The sequence below is a fragment of the Macaca fascicularis genome, chromosome 15, assembly GCF_037993035.2.
Source record: "Macaca fascicularis isolate 582-1 chromosome 15, T2T-MFA8v1.1".
Taxonomy (NCBI): Eukaryota; Metazoa; Chordata; class Mammalia; order Primates; family Cercopithecidae; genus Macaca; species Macaca fascicularis.
This window is the reverse complement of record NC_088389.1, coordinates 65,570,710-65,591,230: the sequence shown is the minus strand read 5'-3', so window position 1 is coordinate 65,591,230 and position 20,521 is coordinate 65,570,710. Positions and strand designations below refer to the sequence as shown.

Below are 20,521 nucleotides of genomic sequence, written 5' to 3'. Positions count from 1 at the left end.
CTAGAATCTAATTTTTTTTTTTTTTTTAACTCCAAGGTAGTTAACCTGGAGATAATGAGTGTTTGTTTTGTTTTGTTTTTACTTGAGTGTTTTTGCAGGGAGGAATCACAGATTGAAAGTTTGAATGTTTTAAATGATGCGGGCAGAGACAGAGGAAATGAGTGCTTAGGAATCCATTTAGTTTTATTTTTTTATTTCCAAAATTAAGTAAAATAGGCCAGTGAGTCAATTTTAGTTTGGAAGGGAGGGGTTATCTTGGCACAAGTTTTAAATGAGTATCTTAGTCATGTAGTTGTGATGTGTATTTTTAGGACTACCCAATTACTTAACTCTTGTTTTCTACCCTTCTAAAGGTGGAAACCTCAGTTTTATGCTTGAAATTAGGTCAACTTTATAGGAGATGGGATTTATACAGGAATGTTTAATATTCGCTACTGTGATAGTCACTGAATACTTAGAAAAGCACGTTTTTAGAATATTATGTAAGTGCGGTACCCCTACCGACTGTTAGGCTTCATCTTTTGTGGTCAGCCTACCCTATACTTTTCAGATGGAGGTATTTAAAATTTCTAAGAAAACATGCAAGTTATTAGTAACAAAGTGGAAAGGTATTGCTGTGTTTATGTTAAGCATATTCTCTGTTGTCAGATATAAATTTTTATGCATACTGGAAAAATGAGTTGTACAAAATTGAATCTATGTGATGCCTTTCTTTCTTTTTTTTTTTTTTTTGAGACTGAGTCTTGCTCTGTCACCCTGGCTGGAGTGCAGTGGTGTGATCTTGTCTCAGTGCAACCACTGCCTCCCAGGTTCAAGCGATTCTCCTGCCTCAGCCTCCCAAGCAGCTGGGACTACAGGTGCACACCACCACGCCCAGCTAATTTTTGTATTTTAGTAGAGATGGGGTTTCACCATATTGGCCAGGCTGGTCTTGAACTCCTGACCCTGTGATCAGCCCACCTTGGCCTCCCAAAGTGCTGGGATTACAGGCGTGAGCCACCGGCCCGACCATGATGCCTTTTCTGACAAAGCATTGTTTAGCAAAATCTGCTGGCTAATGTTAGTGGAATAAAGTTTACTTTCCAAAAAATGTCATTGTTTGGTACAACCGATATTTAAAGTAAATAAATGGTTACTAGTTAGAATAATCTCACTCCAATACAGTTAAAAACAACAGAAAAAAAAAAAAAACTTGTACATGAGAGAAAATAATGGGTTGCAAATTGTAATATTTGTGTGTAAGTCTGGGAAAGGAGTGTGGAGAACCCTGTCCGTTCGAAATAGGTAGTATGGAAGGATTCCTTGTGTTCATACACTTATTTAAATTAAATGCTTCTGAACTTCAGTCCTTATTTAAAAAGAATGATTTAATCTCCTGCTTTGCGACGTTAGATTTCTTAAGCTTTGAGTCTTTTTACCTTTAATTCTGACACGTTTGAAAATTTGTAAACAGGTTTCGTGGTTTAGTCTTGTGTGAGAAGTTTGTTCGATTTTATTTTCTACTACTTTTTCCCATATTATATGGCCTTTTATCCCGTTAGTCCTTCATTAGAAAAAGGCAAATTTATGATCATGAACAGTTAATACTGGGGATATGTTTAAAACCATTGCTTTTGTCTTAGGACAAGGCTTTTAGTGTGTTTCACTACAGCTGCAGTTAAAAGTTGGCACAAAGCTTTCCCTACCATACTACTCTTCTCCCTTATTAAATGTTAGTCCTTGAATATTTAGTACCATTTATTTTCAAGTTAAACTCTTTTCCCTTTTTGGCATAGTCATTTGTGAAGGCAGTGGGACTGCCAGTCATTCTTTACATTTTTCATACCGTAACTCCTTTAACTTTTATATTTATGAAAAGGTTTCTAACTGATCTTTTTCACTCTGAAATAGTTGGCTCTTGTCTCTTAATCACAGGATCTGCGTTGGAGATTTGTGAGACCTGTATTTCACATACTTTTTTGATTCATCCTGCTTTTGCTTATTTAATATCTCCAATCTGTGTGATTCTTAGCTTTGGACCATATAGATATAGAATGAGCAAAGATAGTTTTCTTCTGTCCATTCTGAATACTATACAATCTTTTTTGGCCTTACTGTCTTTTTGTCTAGTTTCTTATTTTGCTACCATGGAGCAAATCGGAATTTTATTGTTACTAGAAAAATAAATTGTTGGTCAAGTCAGTAGCTAATGAAGACTTTTAACAAGTTCACCCCTTTTCTTTTGAAAGCAACTTTTTCAGGGTCTTGCTCTGTCACTCAGTTTGGGGTACAGTGGTGTGATCATGGCTCACTGCAGCTTCCACCTCCTAGGCTCAAGCAGTCCTCCCACCTCAGCCCCCTGAGTGGCTGGGACTACAGGCGTGACTACGCCCGGCTAATTTTTTTTTTCTTCAGTATTTGTTAAGTCAGGTGGGGTCTCACTGTTTTGTCCAGGCTGGTCTCAAACTCCTGGGTTCAAGGGATCCTCCCTTCTCAGCCACCCAAAGTGCTGGGTTTACCTGTGTGAGCCACCATGCCGGGCTGGAACTGTATTTTCAAATAACTCCTGCTAAGAATTGTAGCTTAGTGTGGGTGTTTTAGTACTGAACCTCCTTAGAACTTTTGCATTATTTATCTAAAGCATTATAGCAGTGAGTCTAGAGTCAGAAAGAGTGCCTCTTTTATGATATGCACAACAACTTTTTTTGAGACGGAGTCTCACTCTGTTGCCAGGCTGGAGTGCAGTGGCACGATCTTGGCTCACTCTAACCTCTGCCTCCTGGGTTCAAGTGATTCTCCTGCCTTAGCCTCCTGAGTAGCTGGGATTACAGGCGTGTGCCATGAAACCTGGCTAATTCTTTTTGTAGTTTTAGTAGAGACGGAGTTTCGCCATGTTGGCCAGGCTGGTCTTGGACCCCTGACCTTAAGTGATCTGCCCATCTCAGCCTCTCAAAATGTAATCGCAGTTAGAGGCCTGAGCCACCACTCCTGACCAACTTTTTACAGTTTTGATTTTATTAAATAATTTGATTGAGATAATGAAATATAGGTGTGTTCCATTTTTAGAAAACTCCAACCTGATAATTTAGAAAGTATTTGTTATATACTTAAAGTTTTCCTTATTAGGAACATCTTTATTAGACTCAAATATACACATATATCTATATGTGTGTGTACGTGTGTGTGTGTGTGTGTATATATATATATATATATTTTTTTTTTTTTTTTTTGAGACAATTTTGCTCTTAATGCCCAGGCTGGAGTGCAATGGAGCGATCTCGGCTCCCTGCAGTCTCTGCCTCCTGGGCTTAAGCGATTTCTCCTGCCTCAGCCTCCCGAGTAGATGGGATTACAGGCATGCGCCACCATGCCCAGCTAATTTTGTATTTTTGGTAGAGATGAGGTTTCTCCATGTTGGTCAGGCTGGACTTGAACTCCCAACCTCAGGTGATCCCGCCCACTTGGCCTCCCAAAGTGCTGGGATTACAGGCCTGAGCCACCACGCCGAGTCTACACTACTTTAAGTCTACACTTAAAGAAAGTCTTCAAAACTTTTTTTTTTTTTTTAAGAGATAGGGTCTCACTCTTGCCCAGGCTGGAGTGCAGTGGTGTGATAATAGCTCACTGCAACCTGAAACGCTTGGGCTCAAGGGATCCTCTTGCCTCACCCTCCTGAGTAACTGGGACTGCAGGTGTGTACCACACTTGTTTTAATTAAAAAAATTTTTTTGTGTGTGCATAAAGGGTCTCATAGGCCAGGCTGGTCTCAAACTCCTGACTTCAAACAGTCCTCCCACCTTGGCCTCCCAAAGTGCTGGTATTACAGATACGAGCTACCACACCCAGCCAGATACTTTTTTTTTTTAATAAGAGAATATGCATTATTTCCTATGCTTCATTTGTTCTGCAATGAATGAATCTGTTTTTTGCCATCCCTCTTCCCCCTTAAAAAAACAAGACAGACTTAGCCTAGGTCTGGCAATGTCATTTAGATATTTTGTTTCTTTTTTTCTTTTTCTTCTTCTTAATTTTTTTTTTTTTTTTTTTCTCCTCAACAGAGTCTCGCTCTGTTGCTCAGGCTGGAGTGTGGTGGTGCGATTTTGGCTCACTGCAACCTCCACCTCCTGTGTTCAAGCAATTCTGGTGCCTCAGCCTCCCAAGTAGCTGGGATTACAGGTGTGTACCACCATGCCTGGCTAATTTTCTAATTTTTAGTAGAGACGGGGTTTTTGCCATGTTGGCCAGGCTGGTCTTGAACTCCTGGCCTCAAGTGATCTGCCCACCTCGGCCTCCCAAAGTGCTGGGATTACAGATGTGAGCCAATGCACCCAGCCTATTATTATTATTTTAGAGACAGAGTCTCACTATATTGTCCAGGCTTGTCTTGAACTCTTGGGCTCAAGTAATCCTCCCCCCTCAGCCTCCCAAAGCACTGTGAATTATAGGTCTGAGCCATTGCACCCAGCCTATTTTATGACTTTTTAATTGGTAAAATATACTTGAAAAAAAATTTTTTTTTTCATAGATGGCGTCTTACTCTGTTGCACAGGCTGAAGTGCAGTGGTGCGATCTTGGCTCACTGCAACCTCTGCCTCCCGGGTTCAAGCAGTTCTTCTGCCTTAGCCTCCCGAGTAGCTGGGATTACAGGTGTGCGCGAGCACACCTGGCTAATTTTTGTATTTTTCATGGAAACAGGGTTTCACCATGTTGTCCAGGCTGGTCTCAAACTCCTGACCTCAGGTGATCCACCCGCCTTGGCCTCCCAAAGTACTGGGATTACAAGCGTGAGCCATTGCGCCTGGTTGAAAAAAATTTTTTAGGAAAATGATTGTTTGCCTTTTTGAGACAGGGATTCCTTTGAGAAATTGAAGAAATTTCTCAGAGAAAATGGGCACACGTAAACTAATTTTATGTATTTTTTCAGAGGGTTTACTGCCGATAAGCTAAGAATCTTCTTTTAAGGTATTTAGGCAACTTAAAGACATTTTTAAACAGCTCTTTTAAAATTATAAAACAAATGCTCTTTTATTCCCCCATTTCTCTCAGTTAACTTTGAAACTACCTCTTAGGGCATTTAACTGTGTCTTTTTCTGGAAGATGAAGTTGTCTTGAGTGCTGGGTGAACTAAGGCAATGTTATATAAATGGAAACACAGTTAAGGTTTAAGGGTTTTGGAAACTAAATGAAGTTTCACTGTTTGTTGTTTCTCAGAAAATTTTTCAAACCAAATATGATACCTTAATTTTTCACAGAATATGCTTTTATCCTGCTTAGTTGATTACAAGATGCATATTTTTCTACCTTTTAACTTCTTTTGGATTAAGAAATTTCTTTCTTTTTTTTTTTTGAGGTGGAGTCTTGCTCTGTCGCCCAGGCTGGAGTGCAGTGGCGTGATCTTGGCTGACTGCATCCTCCGCCTTCTGGGTTCACGCCATTTTTCTGCCTCAGCTTTCTGAGTAGCTGGGACTACGGGCACCCGCCACCATGCCTGGCTAATTTTTTGTATTTTTAGTAGAGACGGAGTTTCACCGTGTTAGCCAGGATGGTCTTGATCTCCTGACCTCATGATCCGCCTGCCTCAGCCTCCCAAAGTGCTGGGATTACAGGTGTGAGCCACCGCACCCGGCTGATTAAGAAATTTCTTAGATGGCCAGGTATGGTGGCTCATGCCTGTAATCCCAGCACTTTGGGAGGCCGAGGCGGGTGGATCGCCTGATGTCAGGAGTTCAAGACCAGCCTGGCCAACATGATAAAACCCCATCTCTACTAAAAATACAAAAATTAGCCGGTGTGATGTTGCGTACCTGCAGTCCCAGCTACTTGGAAGGCTGAGGCAGGAGAATCGCTTGAACCCAGGAGGTGGAGGCTGCAGTGAGCGTAGATCACACCAGTGCACTCTAGCCTGTGCAACAGTGAGTCTCTGTCTCAAAAAAAAAAAAAAAATTTTTCTCAGAATCCATAAAGTCTTATAATTGCCATCAGCCAAGTGGTACTTATAACCTAGTTGTGAGAGACCGTTTCATTGAAATCTTTTGGTAAATTTTTTTTTAAATGGCAGTTTCAATTTCTTAGATTTGCTAAAATAAGGATTATTTCTTCCTGGAATGAAGGATTTAGGTCCTAATTAATACTCTGCATTGATTCTCCTTTTGTTACCTTTTGTGTCAGGAAAAGTTTTTATTGAGTACTCATTAAAGGAAAAGCAAATTGTAGGAAAAGTCACTTCCTTAAGGATAGTAAGTGAAAGTATTGGGACAGTGATAACCTTAGAACTTTTAAGTGATCGGCCAGGCATGGTGGCTCATGCCTGTAATCCCAGCACTTTGGGAGGCAAACAGCAGCAAAAAAAAAAAACAGAAAGAATGATCTTTATAAAAATCTTTTTACAGACTTTAAAATACAGAAATGTGAGGTGTGGACGTTACTGGTGCAGTTGCAAATGGCAAATAAAAGCAAAGATTTTTCTTTTCGTTTTTTGAGACGGAGTCTCTCTGTCACCCACGCTGAAGCGCAGTGGTGCAGTCTTGGCTCACCACAACCTCTGTCTCCCAGGTTCAAGCGATTCTCCTCCTCAGCCTCCTGAGTAGCTGGGACTACAGGCGTGTGCCACCACACCCAGCTAATTTTTGTATTTTTAGTAGAGATGGGATTTCACCATGTTGGTCAGCCTAGTCTCAAACTCCTGACCTCAGGTAATCCACCCACATCGGCCTCCCAAAGTGCTGGGATTATAGGCGTGAGCCCCCACGCCTGTCCAAAAGCAAAGCTTTTAAAGCTTTAAGGCCAGTTAGACCATTTTTCAACATAACCACTATCTGTAATGGTAAAATGTTCTGTTTCATCTTTCCAACTTAGTATTAGTGGTCAGTTGTAGACAAGTGAGAAAAAGGAGACTATCCAGCAAATTAGTCTACCTCTGACAATCTAGTTATGGAAAAATAACAGTGAGGAAGAGGTATGAATTCAGAGTTTAGGACTACAGATTTCCATCTTGCTTAAAGATTATATTGAAAAGGTTTAATTCTTTTTTGTTTCTGAATTTCTTTTGAACTGCTTCACATACAACTACAGATATATCTGAGCTGGCTGGGCTAAGTGGCTCACGCCTGTAATCCCAGCACTTTTGGGAGGCTGAGATGGATAGATCACTTGAGGTCAGGCGTTCAGGACCAGCACAGCCAATATGGTGAAACCCTGTCTCTACTAAAAATAGAAAAATTAGCTGGGTGTGGTGGCTTGTGCCTGTAGTCGCAGCTACTCGGGAGGCTGAGGCAGGAGAATCGCTTGAACCCAGGAGGTGCAGGTTTGCAGTGGGCCGAAATCTTGTGCCACTGCACTCCAACCTGAGCCACAGAACGGGACTCTGTCTCAAAAAAAAAAAAAAAAAAAAAAAAAAAAAAAAAAAAATTCCTACAGAAGATGCGTGAGTAAAATGGAACCTCTTTGGTTGTGTTAATATCAATTTTATTCAGTGAGGAATTGTTATTCAGAGATTATGCTTATATACCTCAAAATGAATTGACTCTGGAGTGAATGCAATGATAGATACTAAGTTGAAAAGCTAAATTTAGTTCACATCACCAGGTTTGATGTTATTTAAATGATCTTCCACATGATAATTGGAAAATTCAGGTGTTGGAATATGTATTTAAGATGCAAAGTGGCCAGGCATGGTGGCTCACACTTGTAATCCCAGCACTTTGAGAGGCCGAGGCAGGTGGATCATGAGGTCAGGAGATTGAGACCATTCTGGCTAACACGGTGAAACCCCATAGCTACTAAAAATACAAAAAATTAGCCAGGCGTGGTAGCACATGCCTGTAGTTCCAGCTACCTGGGAGGCTGAAACAGGAGAATGACTTGAACCCAGGAGGCGGAGGTTGCTGTGAACTGAGATCATGCCACTGTACTCCAGTCTGGGTGACAGAGCGAGACTCTGTCCCCCTCCCCCTAAAAAAAAAGGAAAGTAAATAGTCCACTTTAAACACCTTTGTTTGATTTAGTAACAAATACTTTTAAAACATTTTGGTTATTGGGTGGGTGCAGTGGCTCACGATTATAATTTCAGCACTTTGGGAGGCAGAGGCGGGCATATCACCTGAGCTCAGAAGTTTGAGACTGGCCTGGCCAGCGTAGTGAAACCCCATAGCTACTAAAAATCCAAAAATTAGCCAGGCATGGTGTCGTGAGCCTGTAGTCCCAGCTATCCGAGAGACTGAGGCAGGAGAATCTCTTGAGCCCAGGAGAATCGCTTGAACCCAGGAAGTGGAGGTTGCAGTGAGCCGAGATTGCGCCACTGTACTCCAGCCTGGGCGACAGTGAGACTCTGCCTCAAAAAAAAAAAAAAAAAAAAAAGTTTTGGTTATTGTCTTATTATTATTATTTTTTGACTCTGTTCAAATAAGAAAAAAAAATTAGCCAAGCATGGTAGTTTGTGTCTTTGGTCTCAGCTACTTAGAAGGTTGAGTTGAGGTGGGGGGATCACTTAAGCCTGGGAGGTCGAGGCTGCAGCGAGCCATGAGCATGCCACTGTACTCTAGCTGGGTGACAGAGCTAAGACTCAGTCTCAAAAATAAATAAGTTAAATTAAAAATAAATACAAGCCTGTAATCCCAGCACTTTGGGAGGCTGAGACGGTTGGATCACAAGATCAGGAGATTGAGAGCATCTTGGCTAACACGGTGAAACCCCGTCTCTACCAAAAAGAAAAATACAAAAAATTAGCCAGGCGAGGTGGCGGCGCCTGTAGTCCCAGCTACTCGGGAGGCTGAGGCAGGAGAATGGCATGAACCCGGGAGGCGGAGCTTGCAGTGAGCTGAGATCCGTCCACTGCACTCCAGCCTGGGCGACAGAGCAAGACTCCGTCTCAGAAAAAATAAATAAATAAATAAAAAATAAAAAAATAAATAAAATAGGCTGGGCGCGGTGGCTCACGCCTGTAATCCCAGCACTTTGGGAGGCCAAGACAGGCAAATCACCCGACACCAGCCTGGTCAACACGGCGAAACCCTGTTTCAACTGAAAATACAAAAATTAGCCATGCGTGGTGGCATGTGGCTGAAATCCCAGCTACTTGGGAGGCTCAGGCAGGAGAATTGTTTGAATGTGGGAGGTGGAAGTTGCAGTGAGCTGAGACTGTGCCATTGCACTCCAGCCTGGGCAACAAGAGTGAAATTCCATCTCAAAAAAAAATTAATAAAATTAAATTAAAAATTAAATTTGGCTCAGTGTGGTGGCCCATGCCTGTAATCCCAGCACTTTGGGAGGCTGAGGTAGGCGGATTACCTGAGATCAGGAGTTCGAGACCAGCCTGACCAACATGGTGAAACCCTATCTGTACAAAAAATACAAAATTAGGCCGGGCTTGGTGGCTCACACTTGTAATCCCAGTGCTTTGGGAGGCCAAGGTGGGCAGATCACGAGGTCAGGAGTTCGAGATCAGCCTCACCAACATGGTGAAACCCCGTCTCTACTAAAAATACAAAAATTAGCTGGGTGTGTGGCACATGCCTGTAATCTCAGCTACTCAGGAGGCTGAGGCAGGAGAATCGCTTGAACCTGGGAGGCAGAGGTTGCAGTGAGCCCAGATCGTGCCACTGCACTCCAGCCTGGGCGACATAGCAAGACTGCCTCTCAAAAAAATAAATAAATAAAATAAATTAATAACATAAAATTAAAAATTAGGCTGGGCGCGGTGGCTCATGTCTGTAGTCCTAGGACTTTGGGAGGCTAAGGGTGGTGGATCATCTGAGGTCAGGAGTTCAAGACCAGCCTGACCAACATGGTGAAACCCCGTCTCTACTGAAAATACAAAATCAGCCGGTTGTGGTGGCTCATGCCTATAATCCCAGTTACACGGGAGGCTGAGGCAGAAGAATCGCTTGAACCTGGGAAGTTGAGGTTGCAGTGAGCTGAGATCCCACCATTGCACACTAGCCTGGGCAACAGAGTGAGACTCTGTCTCAAAAAAAAAAAAAAAAAAAAAATTAAAATCAGACTTATGGAGTGTTTTACAAGGAACTATTTTAAATTTTGATGACTTCAGTTTTTTTTCTTTTTTTTTGCAGTCACAGTCTCACTCTGTCACGCAGGCTGGAGTGCAGTGGAGTGATCTTGGCTCTCTCACTGCAACCTCTGCCTCCTGGGTTCATTCAGTTCTCCTGCCTCAGCCTCCCAAGTAGCTGGGACTACAGGCATGTGCCACCACGCTGGGCTAATTTTTATTTATTTATTTATTTTTGAGATTCAGTCTCTCTCTGTTGCCCAGGCTGGAGTGCAGCAGCACGAGCTTGACTCACTGCAACCTCCACCTCCTTGGTTTAAGCAATTCTCCTGGCTCAGCCTCCCGAGTAGCTGGGATTACAGGCATGTGCCACCATGCCCAGTTAATTTTTGTATTACTATTATTTTGTTTTGAGATGGAGTTTTGCTCTTGTTGCCCTGGCTAGAGTGCAATGGCACAATCTTGGCTCACTACAGCCTCCGTCTCCCAAGTTCAAGTGATTCTCCCGTCTCAGCCTCCTGAGTAGCTGGGATTACAGGAGTGTGCCACCATGCCCGGATAATTTTTTGTATTTTCAGTAGAGATGGGGTTTCACCCGGTTGGCCAGGCTCGTCTCGAATTCCTGATCTCAGGTGATCTGCCTGCCTCAGCTTCCCAAAGTGCTGGGATTATAGGCGTGAGCCACCACCCCTGGCCTGATTTTTGTATTTTTAGTAGAGACAGGGTTTCACCATGTTGGCCAGGCTGGGATTGAACTCCTTACCTCAAGTGATCTGCCTTCCTTGGCCTCGCAAAGTGCTGGGATTATAGGTGTGAGTCACCACGCCTGGCCTTTTGTCTGTTAAATCCACAGGAAAAAAATAGATTTTTAAAAAATTCTGCATTACTTGAATAAGAGAATGATAAATCATATTTCAGAAAGCCTTTTTATTAGCAAATTGATTTCTTTAATAGCAACTTTAACATTACTTTAAGGGGAGAGTGGGAATGGTGCCAATATTGAGAAAAATGTAAGTCTAAGAATTTGGTTTTGGAGACATCGGATATTCAAAGGTGGGAGAATGGAGGCAGCCTAAGTGATGAGAAATTACCTAATGGATACAATGTATACCCTTTGGATGATGGGTACTCTAAACGCCTAGACTTCACCTCTATGCAAAACATCCACAAAACTTCATGGGTACCCCCAAAATCTGTTTCTATAAAAGGTTGGTTTTGCGATGAGAAACGATGATATAATACCTCTGAAAGTGAGAGATGATACAGGAAGTTAAATTTCTCAATACAATATTGGTTTATGCTTTTAAAATAATAATGCCTTGATATTTTCCAAGTATGTTTAAGCACCATAGAGGAAACCTAAGCTTAGGGAAACATTCTTTGCAGTTTTCTCATTTGAGTCTAGTGAGTGGTATTTTTTAACCTCTATTACAGCATCTTTAGATCAGTGCAATATATATATATATATATTTTTTGGAACAGAGTTTTGCTCTAGTTGCCCAGGCTGGAGTGCAGTGGCATGATCTCGGCTCACCGCAACCTCCGCCTCCTGGATTTTCAAGTGATTCTCCTGCCGCAGCCTCCTGAGTAGCCGTGACTATAGGCATGCGCCACCATGCCCGACTGATTTTGTATTAGTAGAGACGGGGTTTCTCCATGTTGGTCAAGCTGGTCTCGAACTCCCGACCTCTGGTGATCCTCCCGCCTCGGCCTCCCAAAGTGTTGGGATTATAGGTGTGAGCCACTGCACCTAGCCTAATCAGTGCAGTAGTTTTAATTGGTTGATTTATTCTGTATTTGTATTTCCACATTTCATAATTCTCTTTTTTTTTTTTTTTTTTTTTTTGAGACCAATTCTTGCCCTGTCACCCATGCTGGAGTGCAGTGGCGTGATCTCGGCTCACTGCAACCTCCACCTCTTGGATTCAAATGATTCTCCTGCCTTAGCCTCCTGAGTAGGTGGGACTACAGGTGCACGCCACCATGCCCAGCTAATTTTTGTATTTTGGTAGAGGTGGGGTTTCACTATGTTGTCCAGGCTGGTCTCGAACTCCTGACCTCAGGTGATCCACCTGCCTTGACCTCCCAAAGTGCTGGGATTATAGGCGTGAGCCACTGTACCCGGCCTCATAATTCTTTAGATATCTGCTTTGCTGGTTGGACACGTTGGCTCATGCCTGTAATCCCAGCACTTTGGGAGGTCAAGGTGGACAGATCACCTGAGGTCAGGAGTTCAAGACCAGCCTGACCAACATGGTGAAATGCCATCTCTACTGAAAATACAAAAATTAGCCTGTTGTGGTGTTGTGTGCCTCTCATCCCAGCCACTCTGGAGGCTGAGGCAGGAGAATCTCTTGAACCTGGGAGGCGGAGGTTGCAGTGAGCCAAGATCGGCCACTGCAGTCCAGCCAGGGGGACAGAGTGAGACTCCCTCTCAAAGGAAAAAAAAAAAAAAAGATATCTGCTTTGCTTATTTGTTGCATGGGCAGCTGGTATTTAATTTGAGGGAAAAGTCCCATAAAATAATTCAGATTGTGTGGCTCATTTAGTAGCAAACATAGTAATTTGGGTTTTAAACATTGAATGATTTCTACCTTGCTGAAATAAGTGTGGTTCCATTTATAAGATAATATTAAGAATTGGTAGAGTAGACTGGTCCAAGTGCAGTGGTGTTTACAACCTATTGATCACAACCAGTTACAGATTGCTTAGTTCCTTCTTCATTCCCACTGTTTCACTGAACTAGCAAAAAAAAAAAAAAAAAAAAAAAGAGAATAGCCAAAGTTATAAAAACTTGGAAAATATGTAATAGTTCTTCATAGAAACAGACTGGTGGCTGAGTGTTATGCCTCACACCTGTAATCCCAGCACTTTTCGAGGTTAAGGCTGGTGGATCACTTGAGCCCAGGAGTTCCAAGACTGACTGAGCAACGTGGTGAGACCCCCATCTTTAGAAAGAAAAAAGAAACAATGGCTTAAATCTTAAAAAACAGATTTTTAAGTTTACTTGTAATCATACCTGATATATGTAATAAGGCAAAACAAAAAACCCCAGAGTTTTGTTATTCAAAGGAATAATTTCCTTCATATGACTTAAGACTTTTGTTTGTTTGTGTGTTTGTTTGATAGATAGATACGGAGTCTTGCTCTGTCGCCCAGACTGGAGTGCAGTGGCGTCATCTTGCCTCACTGCAACCTCCACCTCCCAAGTTCAAGCTGTTCTCTTGCCTCAGCCTCTGGAGTAGCTGGGATTACAGGCATGCGCCACCACACCTGGCTAATTTTTGTATTTTTAGTACAGATGGGATTTCACCATGTTGGCCAGGTTGGTCTTGAACTCTATTTTATTTATTTCATTTTATTTGTTTGTTTTTGAGATGGAGTCTCGCTGTGTCACCCAGGCTGGAGTGCAGTGGTACGATCTCAGCTCACTGCAAGCTTTGCCTCCCGGGTTCACGCCATTCTCCTGTCTCAGCCTCCCTAGTAGCTGGGACTACAGGCGCCTGCCAACACGCCCGGATAAGTTTTTTGTATTTTTAGTAGAGACAGGGTTTCACCATGTTAACCAGATGGTCTCGATCTCCTGACCTCATGATCCGCCCGCCTCGGCCTCCCAAAGTTTTGGGATTACAGGCATGAGCCACTGCATCTGGCCTATTTTATTTTTTTGAGACGAAGTTTCGCTCTTGTTGCCCAGGCTGGAGTGTGATGGCGGGATCTCAGCTCACCGCAACCTACTCCTCCCGGGTTCAAGCAATTCTGCTGCCTCAGCTTTCCCGAGTAGCTGGGATTACAGGCATGCGCCACCATGCCCCGTTAATTTTTTGTATTTTTAGTAGAGATGGGGTTTCTTCATGTTGGTCAGGCTGATCTTGAACTCCCGAACTCAGGTGATATGTGCCCGACCTGCAACTCAGGTATTAAGCTTGATTCATTGAATTATTGATAGCAATCATTAACAAATTATTTAGAGCGGGTGTGGTGGCTCACGCCTGTAATCCAAGCACTTTGGGAGGCCGAGGTGGGCGGATCACCTGAGGTTGGGAGTTTGAGACCAGCCTGACCATATGGAGAAACCCCATCTCTACCAAAAACTATAAAATTAGCCAGGCGTGGTGGTGCGTGCCTGTAATCCCAGCTACTTCGGAGGCTGAGGCAGGAGAATCACTTGAACCCGGGAAGCAGAGGTTGCAGTGAGCCGAGATTGTGCCATTGCGCTCCAGCCTGGACAACAAGAGTAAAACTCTGTCTCAAAAAAAAAAAAAATTATTTAATACCCTTTGGTTGAACTTTAATTAATTTTTTTCGGCCAGGCGTGGTGGCTCACACCTGTAATCCCAGCACTTTGGGAGACTGAGAGGGGCAGATCATGAGGTCAGGAGATCGAGACCATCCTGGCTAACAAGGTGAAACCCCGTCTCTACTAAAATACAAAAAAATTAGCCGGGTGTGGCGGCCAGCGTCTGTAGTTCCAGCCACTTGGGAGGCTGAGGTAGGAGAATGGTGTCAACCTGGGAGGCGGAGGTTGTGGTGAGCCAAGATCGTGCCATTGCATTCCAGCCTGGGCAAGAAGAACAAGACTCTGTCTCAAAAACGAAAAACAAAAAACAAAAAAAAAAAAGAAAGAAAAATTATTTAATACCCTTTGGTTGAACTTTAATTAAAATTTTTCAAGGTTTTTTTTTAATGCTCTCAGCAGAATCAAAACTTTATATTCTATTATAGTTTTAAGTAGTCAGGTTTATGGAGGTATAATTTATACATTAAAATTAATCTTTTTAGTTATATAGTTCTATGAATTTTGGTAAATGTATAGTCACATTCAGTTTTTTAAAGAAAAAGACCACAGTAAGGCAGTTTTTATATCATATTTGTGTGTGTGAGTACAAAGTGAAGTTACTCTTTTTTCTTAAAATATGAGGAAAATGGCTCTGAGGACTAAGAGTTATTATTTGTGTGGTACAATGAGTCCTCACTAATTTGGATTCTACTAATTTGAAAATTAAGAGGTTTTTCTTTTTTGATACAGCATTTTGCTCTATTGCCCAGGCTGGAGTGCAGTGGCATGATCTCAGGTCAGTGAAACCTCTGCCTCCTGGGTTCAAAGTGATTCTCCTGCCTCAGCCTCCTGAGTAGCTGGGACTACAAACGCGTGCCACCACACCTGGCTAATTTTGTTTTATTTTTAATACAGACGGGTATCACCATGTTAGCCAGGATGGTCTTGACCTCCTGACCTCGTGATCTACCTGCCTTGACCTCCCAAAGTGCTGGGATTACAGGCGTGAGCCAATGCGCCTAGCTGATTTTTGTGTTTTTGGTAGAGACGGGGTTTCACCATGTTGGCCAGGTTGGTCTCACTCCTGACCTCAGGTGATCCGCCTGCCTCAGACTCCCAAAGTGGGGGCATTACAGACGTGAGCAACTGTGCCCAGCTGATATGGTGGTTTCTTACAAGAGCTTCAGTGTTACTTAAAATAAAATATGTTCTCTAGGCTGGGCGCGGTGGCTCAAGCCTGTAATCCCAGCACTTTGGGAGGCCGAGACGGGCGGATCACGAGGTCAGGAGATCGAGGCCATCCTGGCTAACACGGTGAAACCCCGTTTCTACTAAAAAAATACAAAAAAACTAGCCGGGTGAGGTGGCGGGCGCCTGTAGTCCCAGCTACTCGGGAGGCTGAGGCAGGAGAATGGCGTGAACCCGAGAGGCGGAGCTTGCAGTGAGCTGAGATCCGGCCACTGCACTCCAGCCTGGGCGACAGAGCAAGACGCCGTCTCAAAAAAAAAAAAAAAAAAAAAAAAAAAAAATGTTCTCTAAGTAATGGAAGATTATATGAAAAGGAGGATTTAAACTACATCTGTCACTTCTCAGATACATTTTATGATATATCATTTTATTTTGATTGTGGTAAATCATATAATTACCATTTTAACCGTTTTTAAGAGTACAGTTCAATGACATTAAGTATATTCACTGTGAAGTGTAATCAGCATCATGACCTATTTTCTAAACTTCTTCTTCATTCCAGACTGAAAGTTTGAAGCCGTTAAACAGTAACTAATTTTTCCCCGTTGCCTTCATTCGCTGATAATCTCAATTCTCCTTTCTGTCTTTATGAATTTGTTTATTCTGGGCACCTTGTAGAAGTGGGGTCATAAAATATTTGTCCTTTTGTGTCTGTTTTATTTCACTTAGTATAATTATCTCAAGATTCATCCATGTTGTAGCATGTGTCTGAATTTCATCCCTTTTAATGACTGAATAACATTCTGTTGTTTGTATAATGCATCTGTTGATGGATGCTTGGGTTGTTCCCACCTTTGGGTTATTGTGAATCATGCTGTTCTCTGTTGGATGCTGTAAATGTTTGATAGGCTGTAGAGTCCCACAGTAGTTACTTAGATAATTCCTACCAGCTCAGTGGTTGTTTAGGTGAAGGGACAGTTTCTTGGAGCTTCTTTTTTTTTTTAGAGACAGAGTCTTGCTCTGTTGTCCAGGCTGGAGTGTGGTGGCTCAGTCTCAGCTCACTGCAACCTCTGTCTCCCGGGTTCAAGCAATTCTCCTGCCTCAGCCTCCCAAGTAGCTGTAGAGTAGCTGCGATTACAGGCACGAACCACCACACCCAGCTAATTTTTTGTAGTTTTAGTAGAGACGGGTTTCACCGTGTTGGTCAGGCTGGTCTCACACTCCTGACCTTAGGTGATCTGCCCACCTCGGCCTCCCAAAGTGTTGGGATTACAGGCGTGAGCCACATGCCTGGCCTTCCTGGAGCTCCTTACTCCACCATCTTCCATGACCTTGTCACGATATTAGCTGTTAAATACTACTATTTAATTATATTTATAAAACCTATTCATTATATAAAAATTAGAAAATATAGACCAGGCGTGGTGGCTCATGCCTGTAATCCCAGCACTTTGGGAGGCTGAAACAGGTGGATCACCTGAGGTCAGGAGTTCGAGACCAGCCTGGCCAACGTGGAGAAGCCCCTCTACTAAAAATACAAAATTAGCCGGCCATGGTGACACATGCCTGTAATCCCAGCTACTCGGGAGGCTGAGGCAGGAGAATCGCTTGTTCCTGGGAGGTGGAGGTTACAGTGAGCCTAGGTCGTGCCATTGTACTCCAGCCTGGGCAACAAGAGCGAAACTCTGTCTCAGGAGAAAAAAAAAAAAGAGAGAAAATATAGATAAACAAATAGAAAAATTTTTGAGAGAAATTACCCACGATCACATTTCCCAGAGTAATGAATATTTCCTTTTTTCTGTTCTTCCAGATACGTATATTGGGAACATGTTACATAAACTGTCTTGTAATATGCTTTGAAATTTAATACGATTATGTTTTAGCTATCTTTTCATGAGAGAACATGCATGTCTTAAGTGTAGTTTGTTGTTGTTTTTTTTTTTTTGAGACTGAATCTCTTTCTGTTGCCCAGGCTGGAGTTCAATGGCATGATCTTGGCTCACTGCAACCTCCACCTCCCAGGTTCAAGTGATTCTCCTATCTCAGCCTCCCGAGTAGTTGGGACTACAGGTGCCCACCACCATGCCTGGCGAATTTTTGTATTTTTAGTAGATATAGGGTTTCATCATACTGGTCAGGTTGGTCTTCAGCTGGTGACCTCAGGTGATCCACCTGCCTCAGCCTCCCAAAGTGCTGGGATTATAGACGTGAGACACTGAGCCCGGCCTAAGTGTAGTTTTTAAATGCCATGTAGTGTATATGTTGTATTTCATTCCTATTGCTGGACACTTAAGTCGTTTAAGCCTTTTCCCTAATACAAAAAAATGTTGCAGGAAACTTTATAAGTCCTTACAGTGTTTGTTTGTTTTTGAGACAGAGTTGGCCAGGCACAGTGGCTTACACCTGTAATCTGAGCACTTTGGGAGGCTGAGGTGTGTGGATCACTTGAGCCCACGAGTTCAAGACCAGCCTGGGTGACATAGGGAGATCCCGTTTCTACAAAAAAAAAAAAAAAAACCAGCCAGGCCTGGTGGCATGCACCTGTAGTCCCAACTACTCAGGAGACTGAGGTGGGAGGATCATTTGAGCCTGGGAAATCGAGGTTACAGTGAGCTATGATTGCACTACTGTACTCCAGCCTGGGCAACAGAGTGAGACCCTTTCTCTAAAAAAGGCTTGTAGAAGAAAGTAAACATATGAGTTATTTTTGTACACCTGTATAGTGTGATTTCGTTTTAAGCTAAGAAGCTAAGTGTTGTTTCAAAGGTCAAAAAGTTTAAAAGTTTGTGTAGTATAAGAATTGTGGGCCGGGCACTGTGGCTCACGCCTGTAATCCCAGCACTTCTGGGAGGCTGAGGCAGGCGGATCACCTGAGGTCAGCAGTTTGAGACCAGCCCAGCCAGCATGGTGAAACCCCGTCTCTACTGAAAATATAGAAGAATTAGCTGGGCGTGGTGGGAGGCACTTATAATCCTAGCTACTCCCCTAGACAATATTCAGTATAGTAACATGCTGTACAGGTTTGAAGCCTAGGAGCAATAGGCTATACCATATGGCCTAGATGTGTAGGAGCCTATACCATCTAGGTGCAAGTATACCATTTTTGTGTAAGCATGCTGTATGATGTTCACACAATGATGAAATTGCCTGATGATGCATTTCTCAGAACATATTCCTGTCATTAGGCAACATATGACTGTAATTCAGTGGTTTTTAGTCAGAGTTGTGCAGTCATCACCCCAGTCAATTTTAGAATATTTTGCTGGGCATGGTGCCTCATGCCTATGATCCCAGTAGTTTGGGAGGCAGAGGCAGGCAGATCACTTGAGGTCAGGAGTTTGAGGGCAGCCTGGCCAACATGGCAAAGCCCCATCTCTACTAAAAATACAAAAAATTAGCTGGACATGGTGGTGCGTGCCTGTAGACCCAGCTACTTGGGAGGCGGAGGCAGGAGAATCACTTCAGCCTGGGAGGCAGAGAATAAAGTGAGCCAAGATCATGCCACTGCACTCCAGCCTGGGTGACAGAGCAAGACTGTCTCAAGAAAAAAAAGGATATTCTTGAGGAAGTGTGCCTAGCAGGTAAATTTTTTGAAGCTTTATTCTAACTTTATGCTTGAAATTACTTGGCTGGTTATAGAATTCTAGATTGGAAATCCTGTAGCTTTAGAATTTTGAGGACATTACTGTATTGGGTTTTTAGTTCCAAAGGGGATGTTTGAAATTCAAGGATGTTCTAAATCCTGTGCATGGTATATGAAAAGTTTTTTCTTCTGGAAGTTTGCAGGACTCTCTTTGTGTCCCTGATTTTTTTTTTTTTTTTTTTTTTTTTTTTTTTTTTTTTTGAGACGGAGTCTCGCTCTGTCTCCCAGGCTGGAGTGCAGTGGCGCGATCTCGGCTCACTGCAAGCTCCGCCTCCCGGGTTCACGCCATTCTCCTGCCTCAGCCTCCCGAGTAGCTGGGACTACAGGCGCCCACAACCGCGCCCGGCTAATTTTTTGTATTTTTAGTAGAGACGGGGTTTCACCGTGGTCTCGATCTCCTGACCTTGTGATCCGCCCGTCTCGGCCTCCCAAAATGCTGGGATTACAGGCGTGAGCCACCGCGCCCGGCAGCCTCATTATTAATTACTTGCTTGTTTTCTCCTACATTACATAGTAGTCTCAGAATAGCAATACTAATAATACCATTACCAATGTGATTGCTGAGAGTAGTTGCATAAATTGTTTCATGTATGCTGTCCTCATCACCCCCCTACATCATCATATCTGTATTATATCTATCTTGTCAGATTATTCATTACATACTATATTCTCTTTCAACCTTAATTTGTTTTTATTCTGTAAGTAATTATATAGTTCAGTGGTTGGCATTCTTTTTCTGTAAAAGGCTAGGTAGCAGATGTTTTACTTTTTGCAGGGTTGGAGGCAAAATTAAAGATACTATATTTAGGCTGGGCAAAGTGGCTCATACTTGTAATCCCAGCACTTTGAAAGGCCGAGGTCAGAGGATCACTTGAGCCCAGGAATTCTCCACCAGCCTGGGTGACATAGTGAGACCTCGTTTCCACAAAAAATCAGCTGGGCATGGTAGTGCACGCCTGTAGTCCCAGCTACGTGGAAGGCTGAGGTGGGAGGATCACCTGAGCCTGGGAGGTTGTGGCTGCAGTGAACCTTGATCATGGCCCTGCACTCCAGCCTGGGTGATAGATTTATATTACAAGAGAGAAGAGAAATTTCCACCAATTGGTATTGACAAAATTCAAAATGAAAATAATCGAAATTTTTTTGGTAATGCAGGTCTCATTAAGAATTGAATTAATTTTGGAGGGATGGATAATTGCATTGCTTAAGGTTATTGTTTTCATTAAAATGGATTGCTCATGTTGATCTCGAATGAGATTTCCTCTTTGAAAATGTCTTTTCATACAGATTGGTACTGCTAAATGCAGATACTAGTACATGGGCATATGATTTTCATTGGGATATTTATTGCTTGGAAGGCAATGTATAGAATTCTGTTAGATTCTTCTCGATATTTGCTTTTTAGCGTGCCGTTATAGTGTAGATTAAT

The 20,521-nt window shown here is 42.7% G+C and overlaps 1 protein-coding gene across 2 annotated transcripts in view; it reads left to right on the top strand.

Annotated features, from left to right (window-relative positions):
• UBE2R2 (ubiquitin conjugating enzyme E2 R2) overlaps nt 1–20,521 on the top strand; it is a 113,500-nt gene that overhangs the window by 1,761 nt on the left and 91,218 nt on the right. The gene's annotated exons all lie outside the window — the stretch shown is intronic.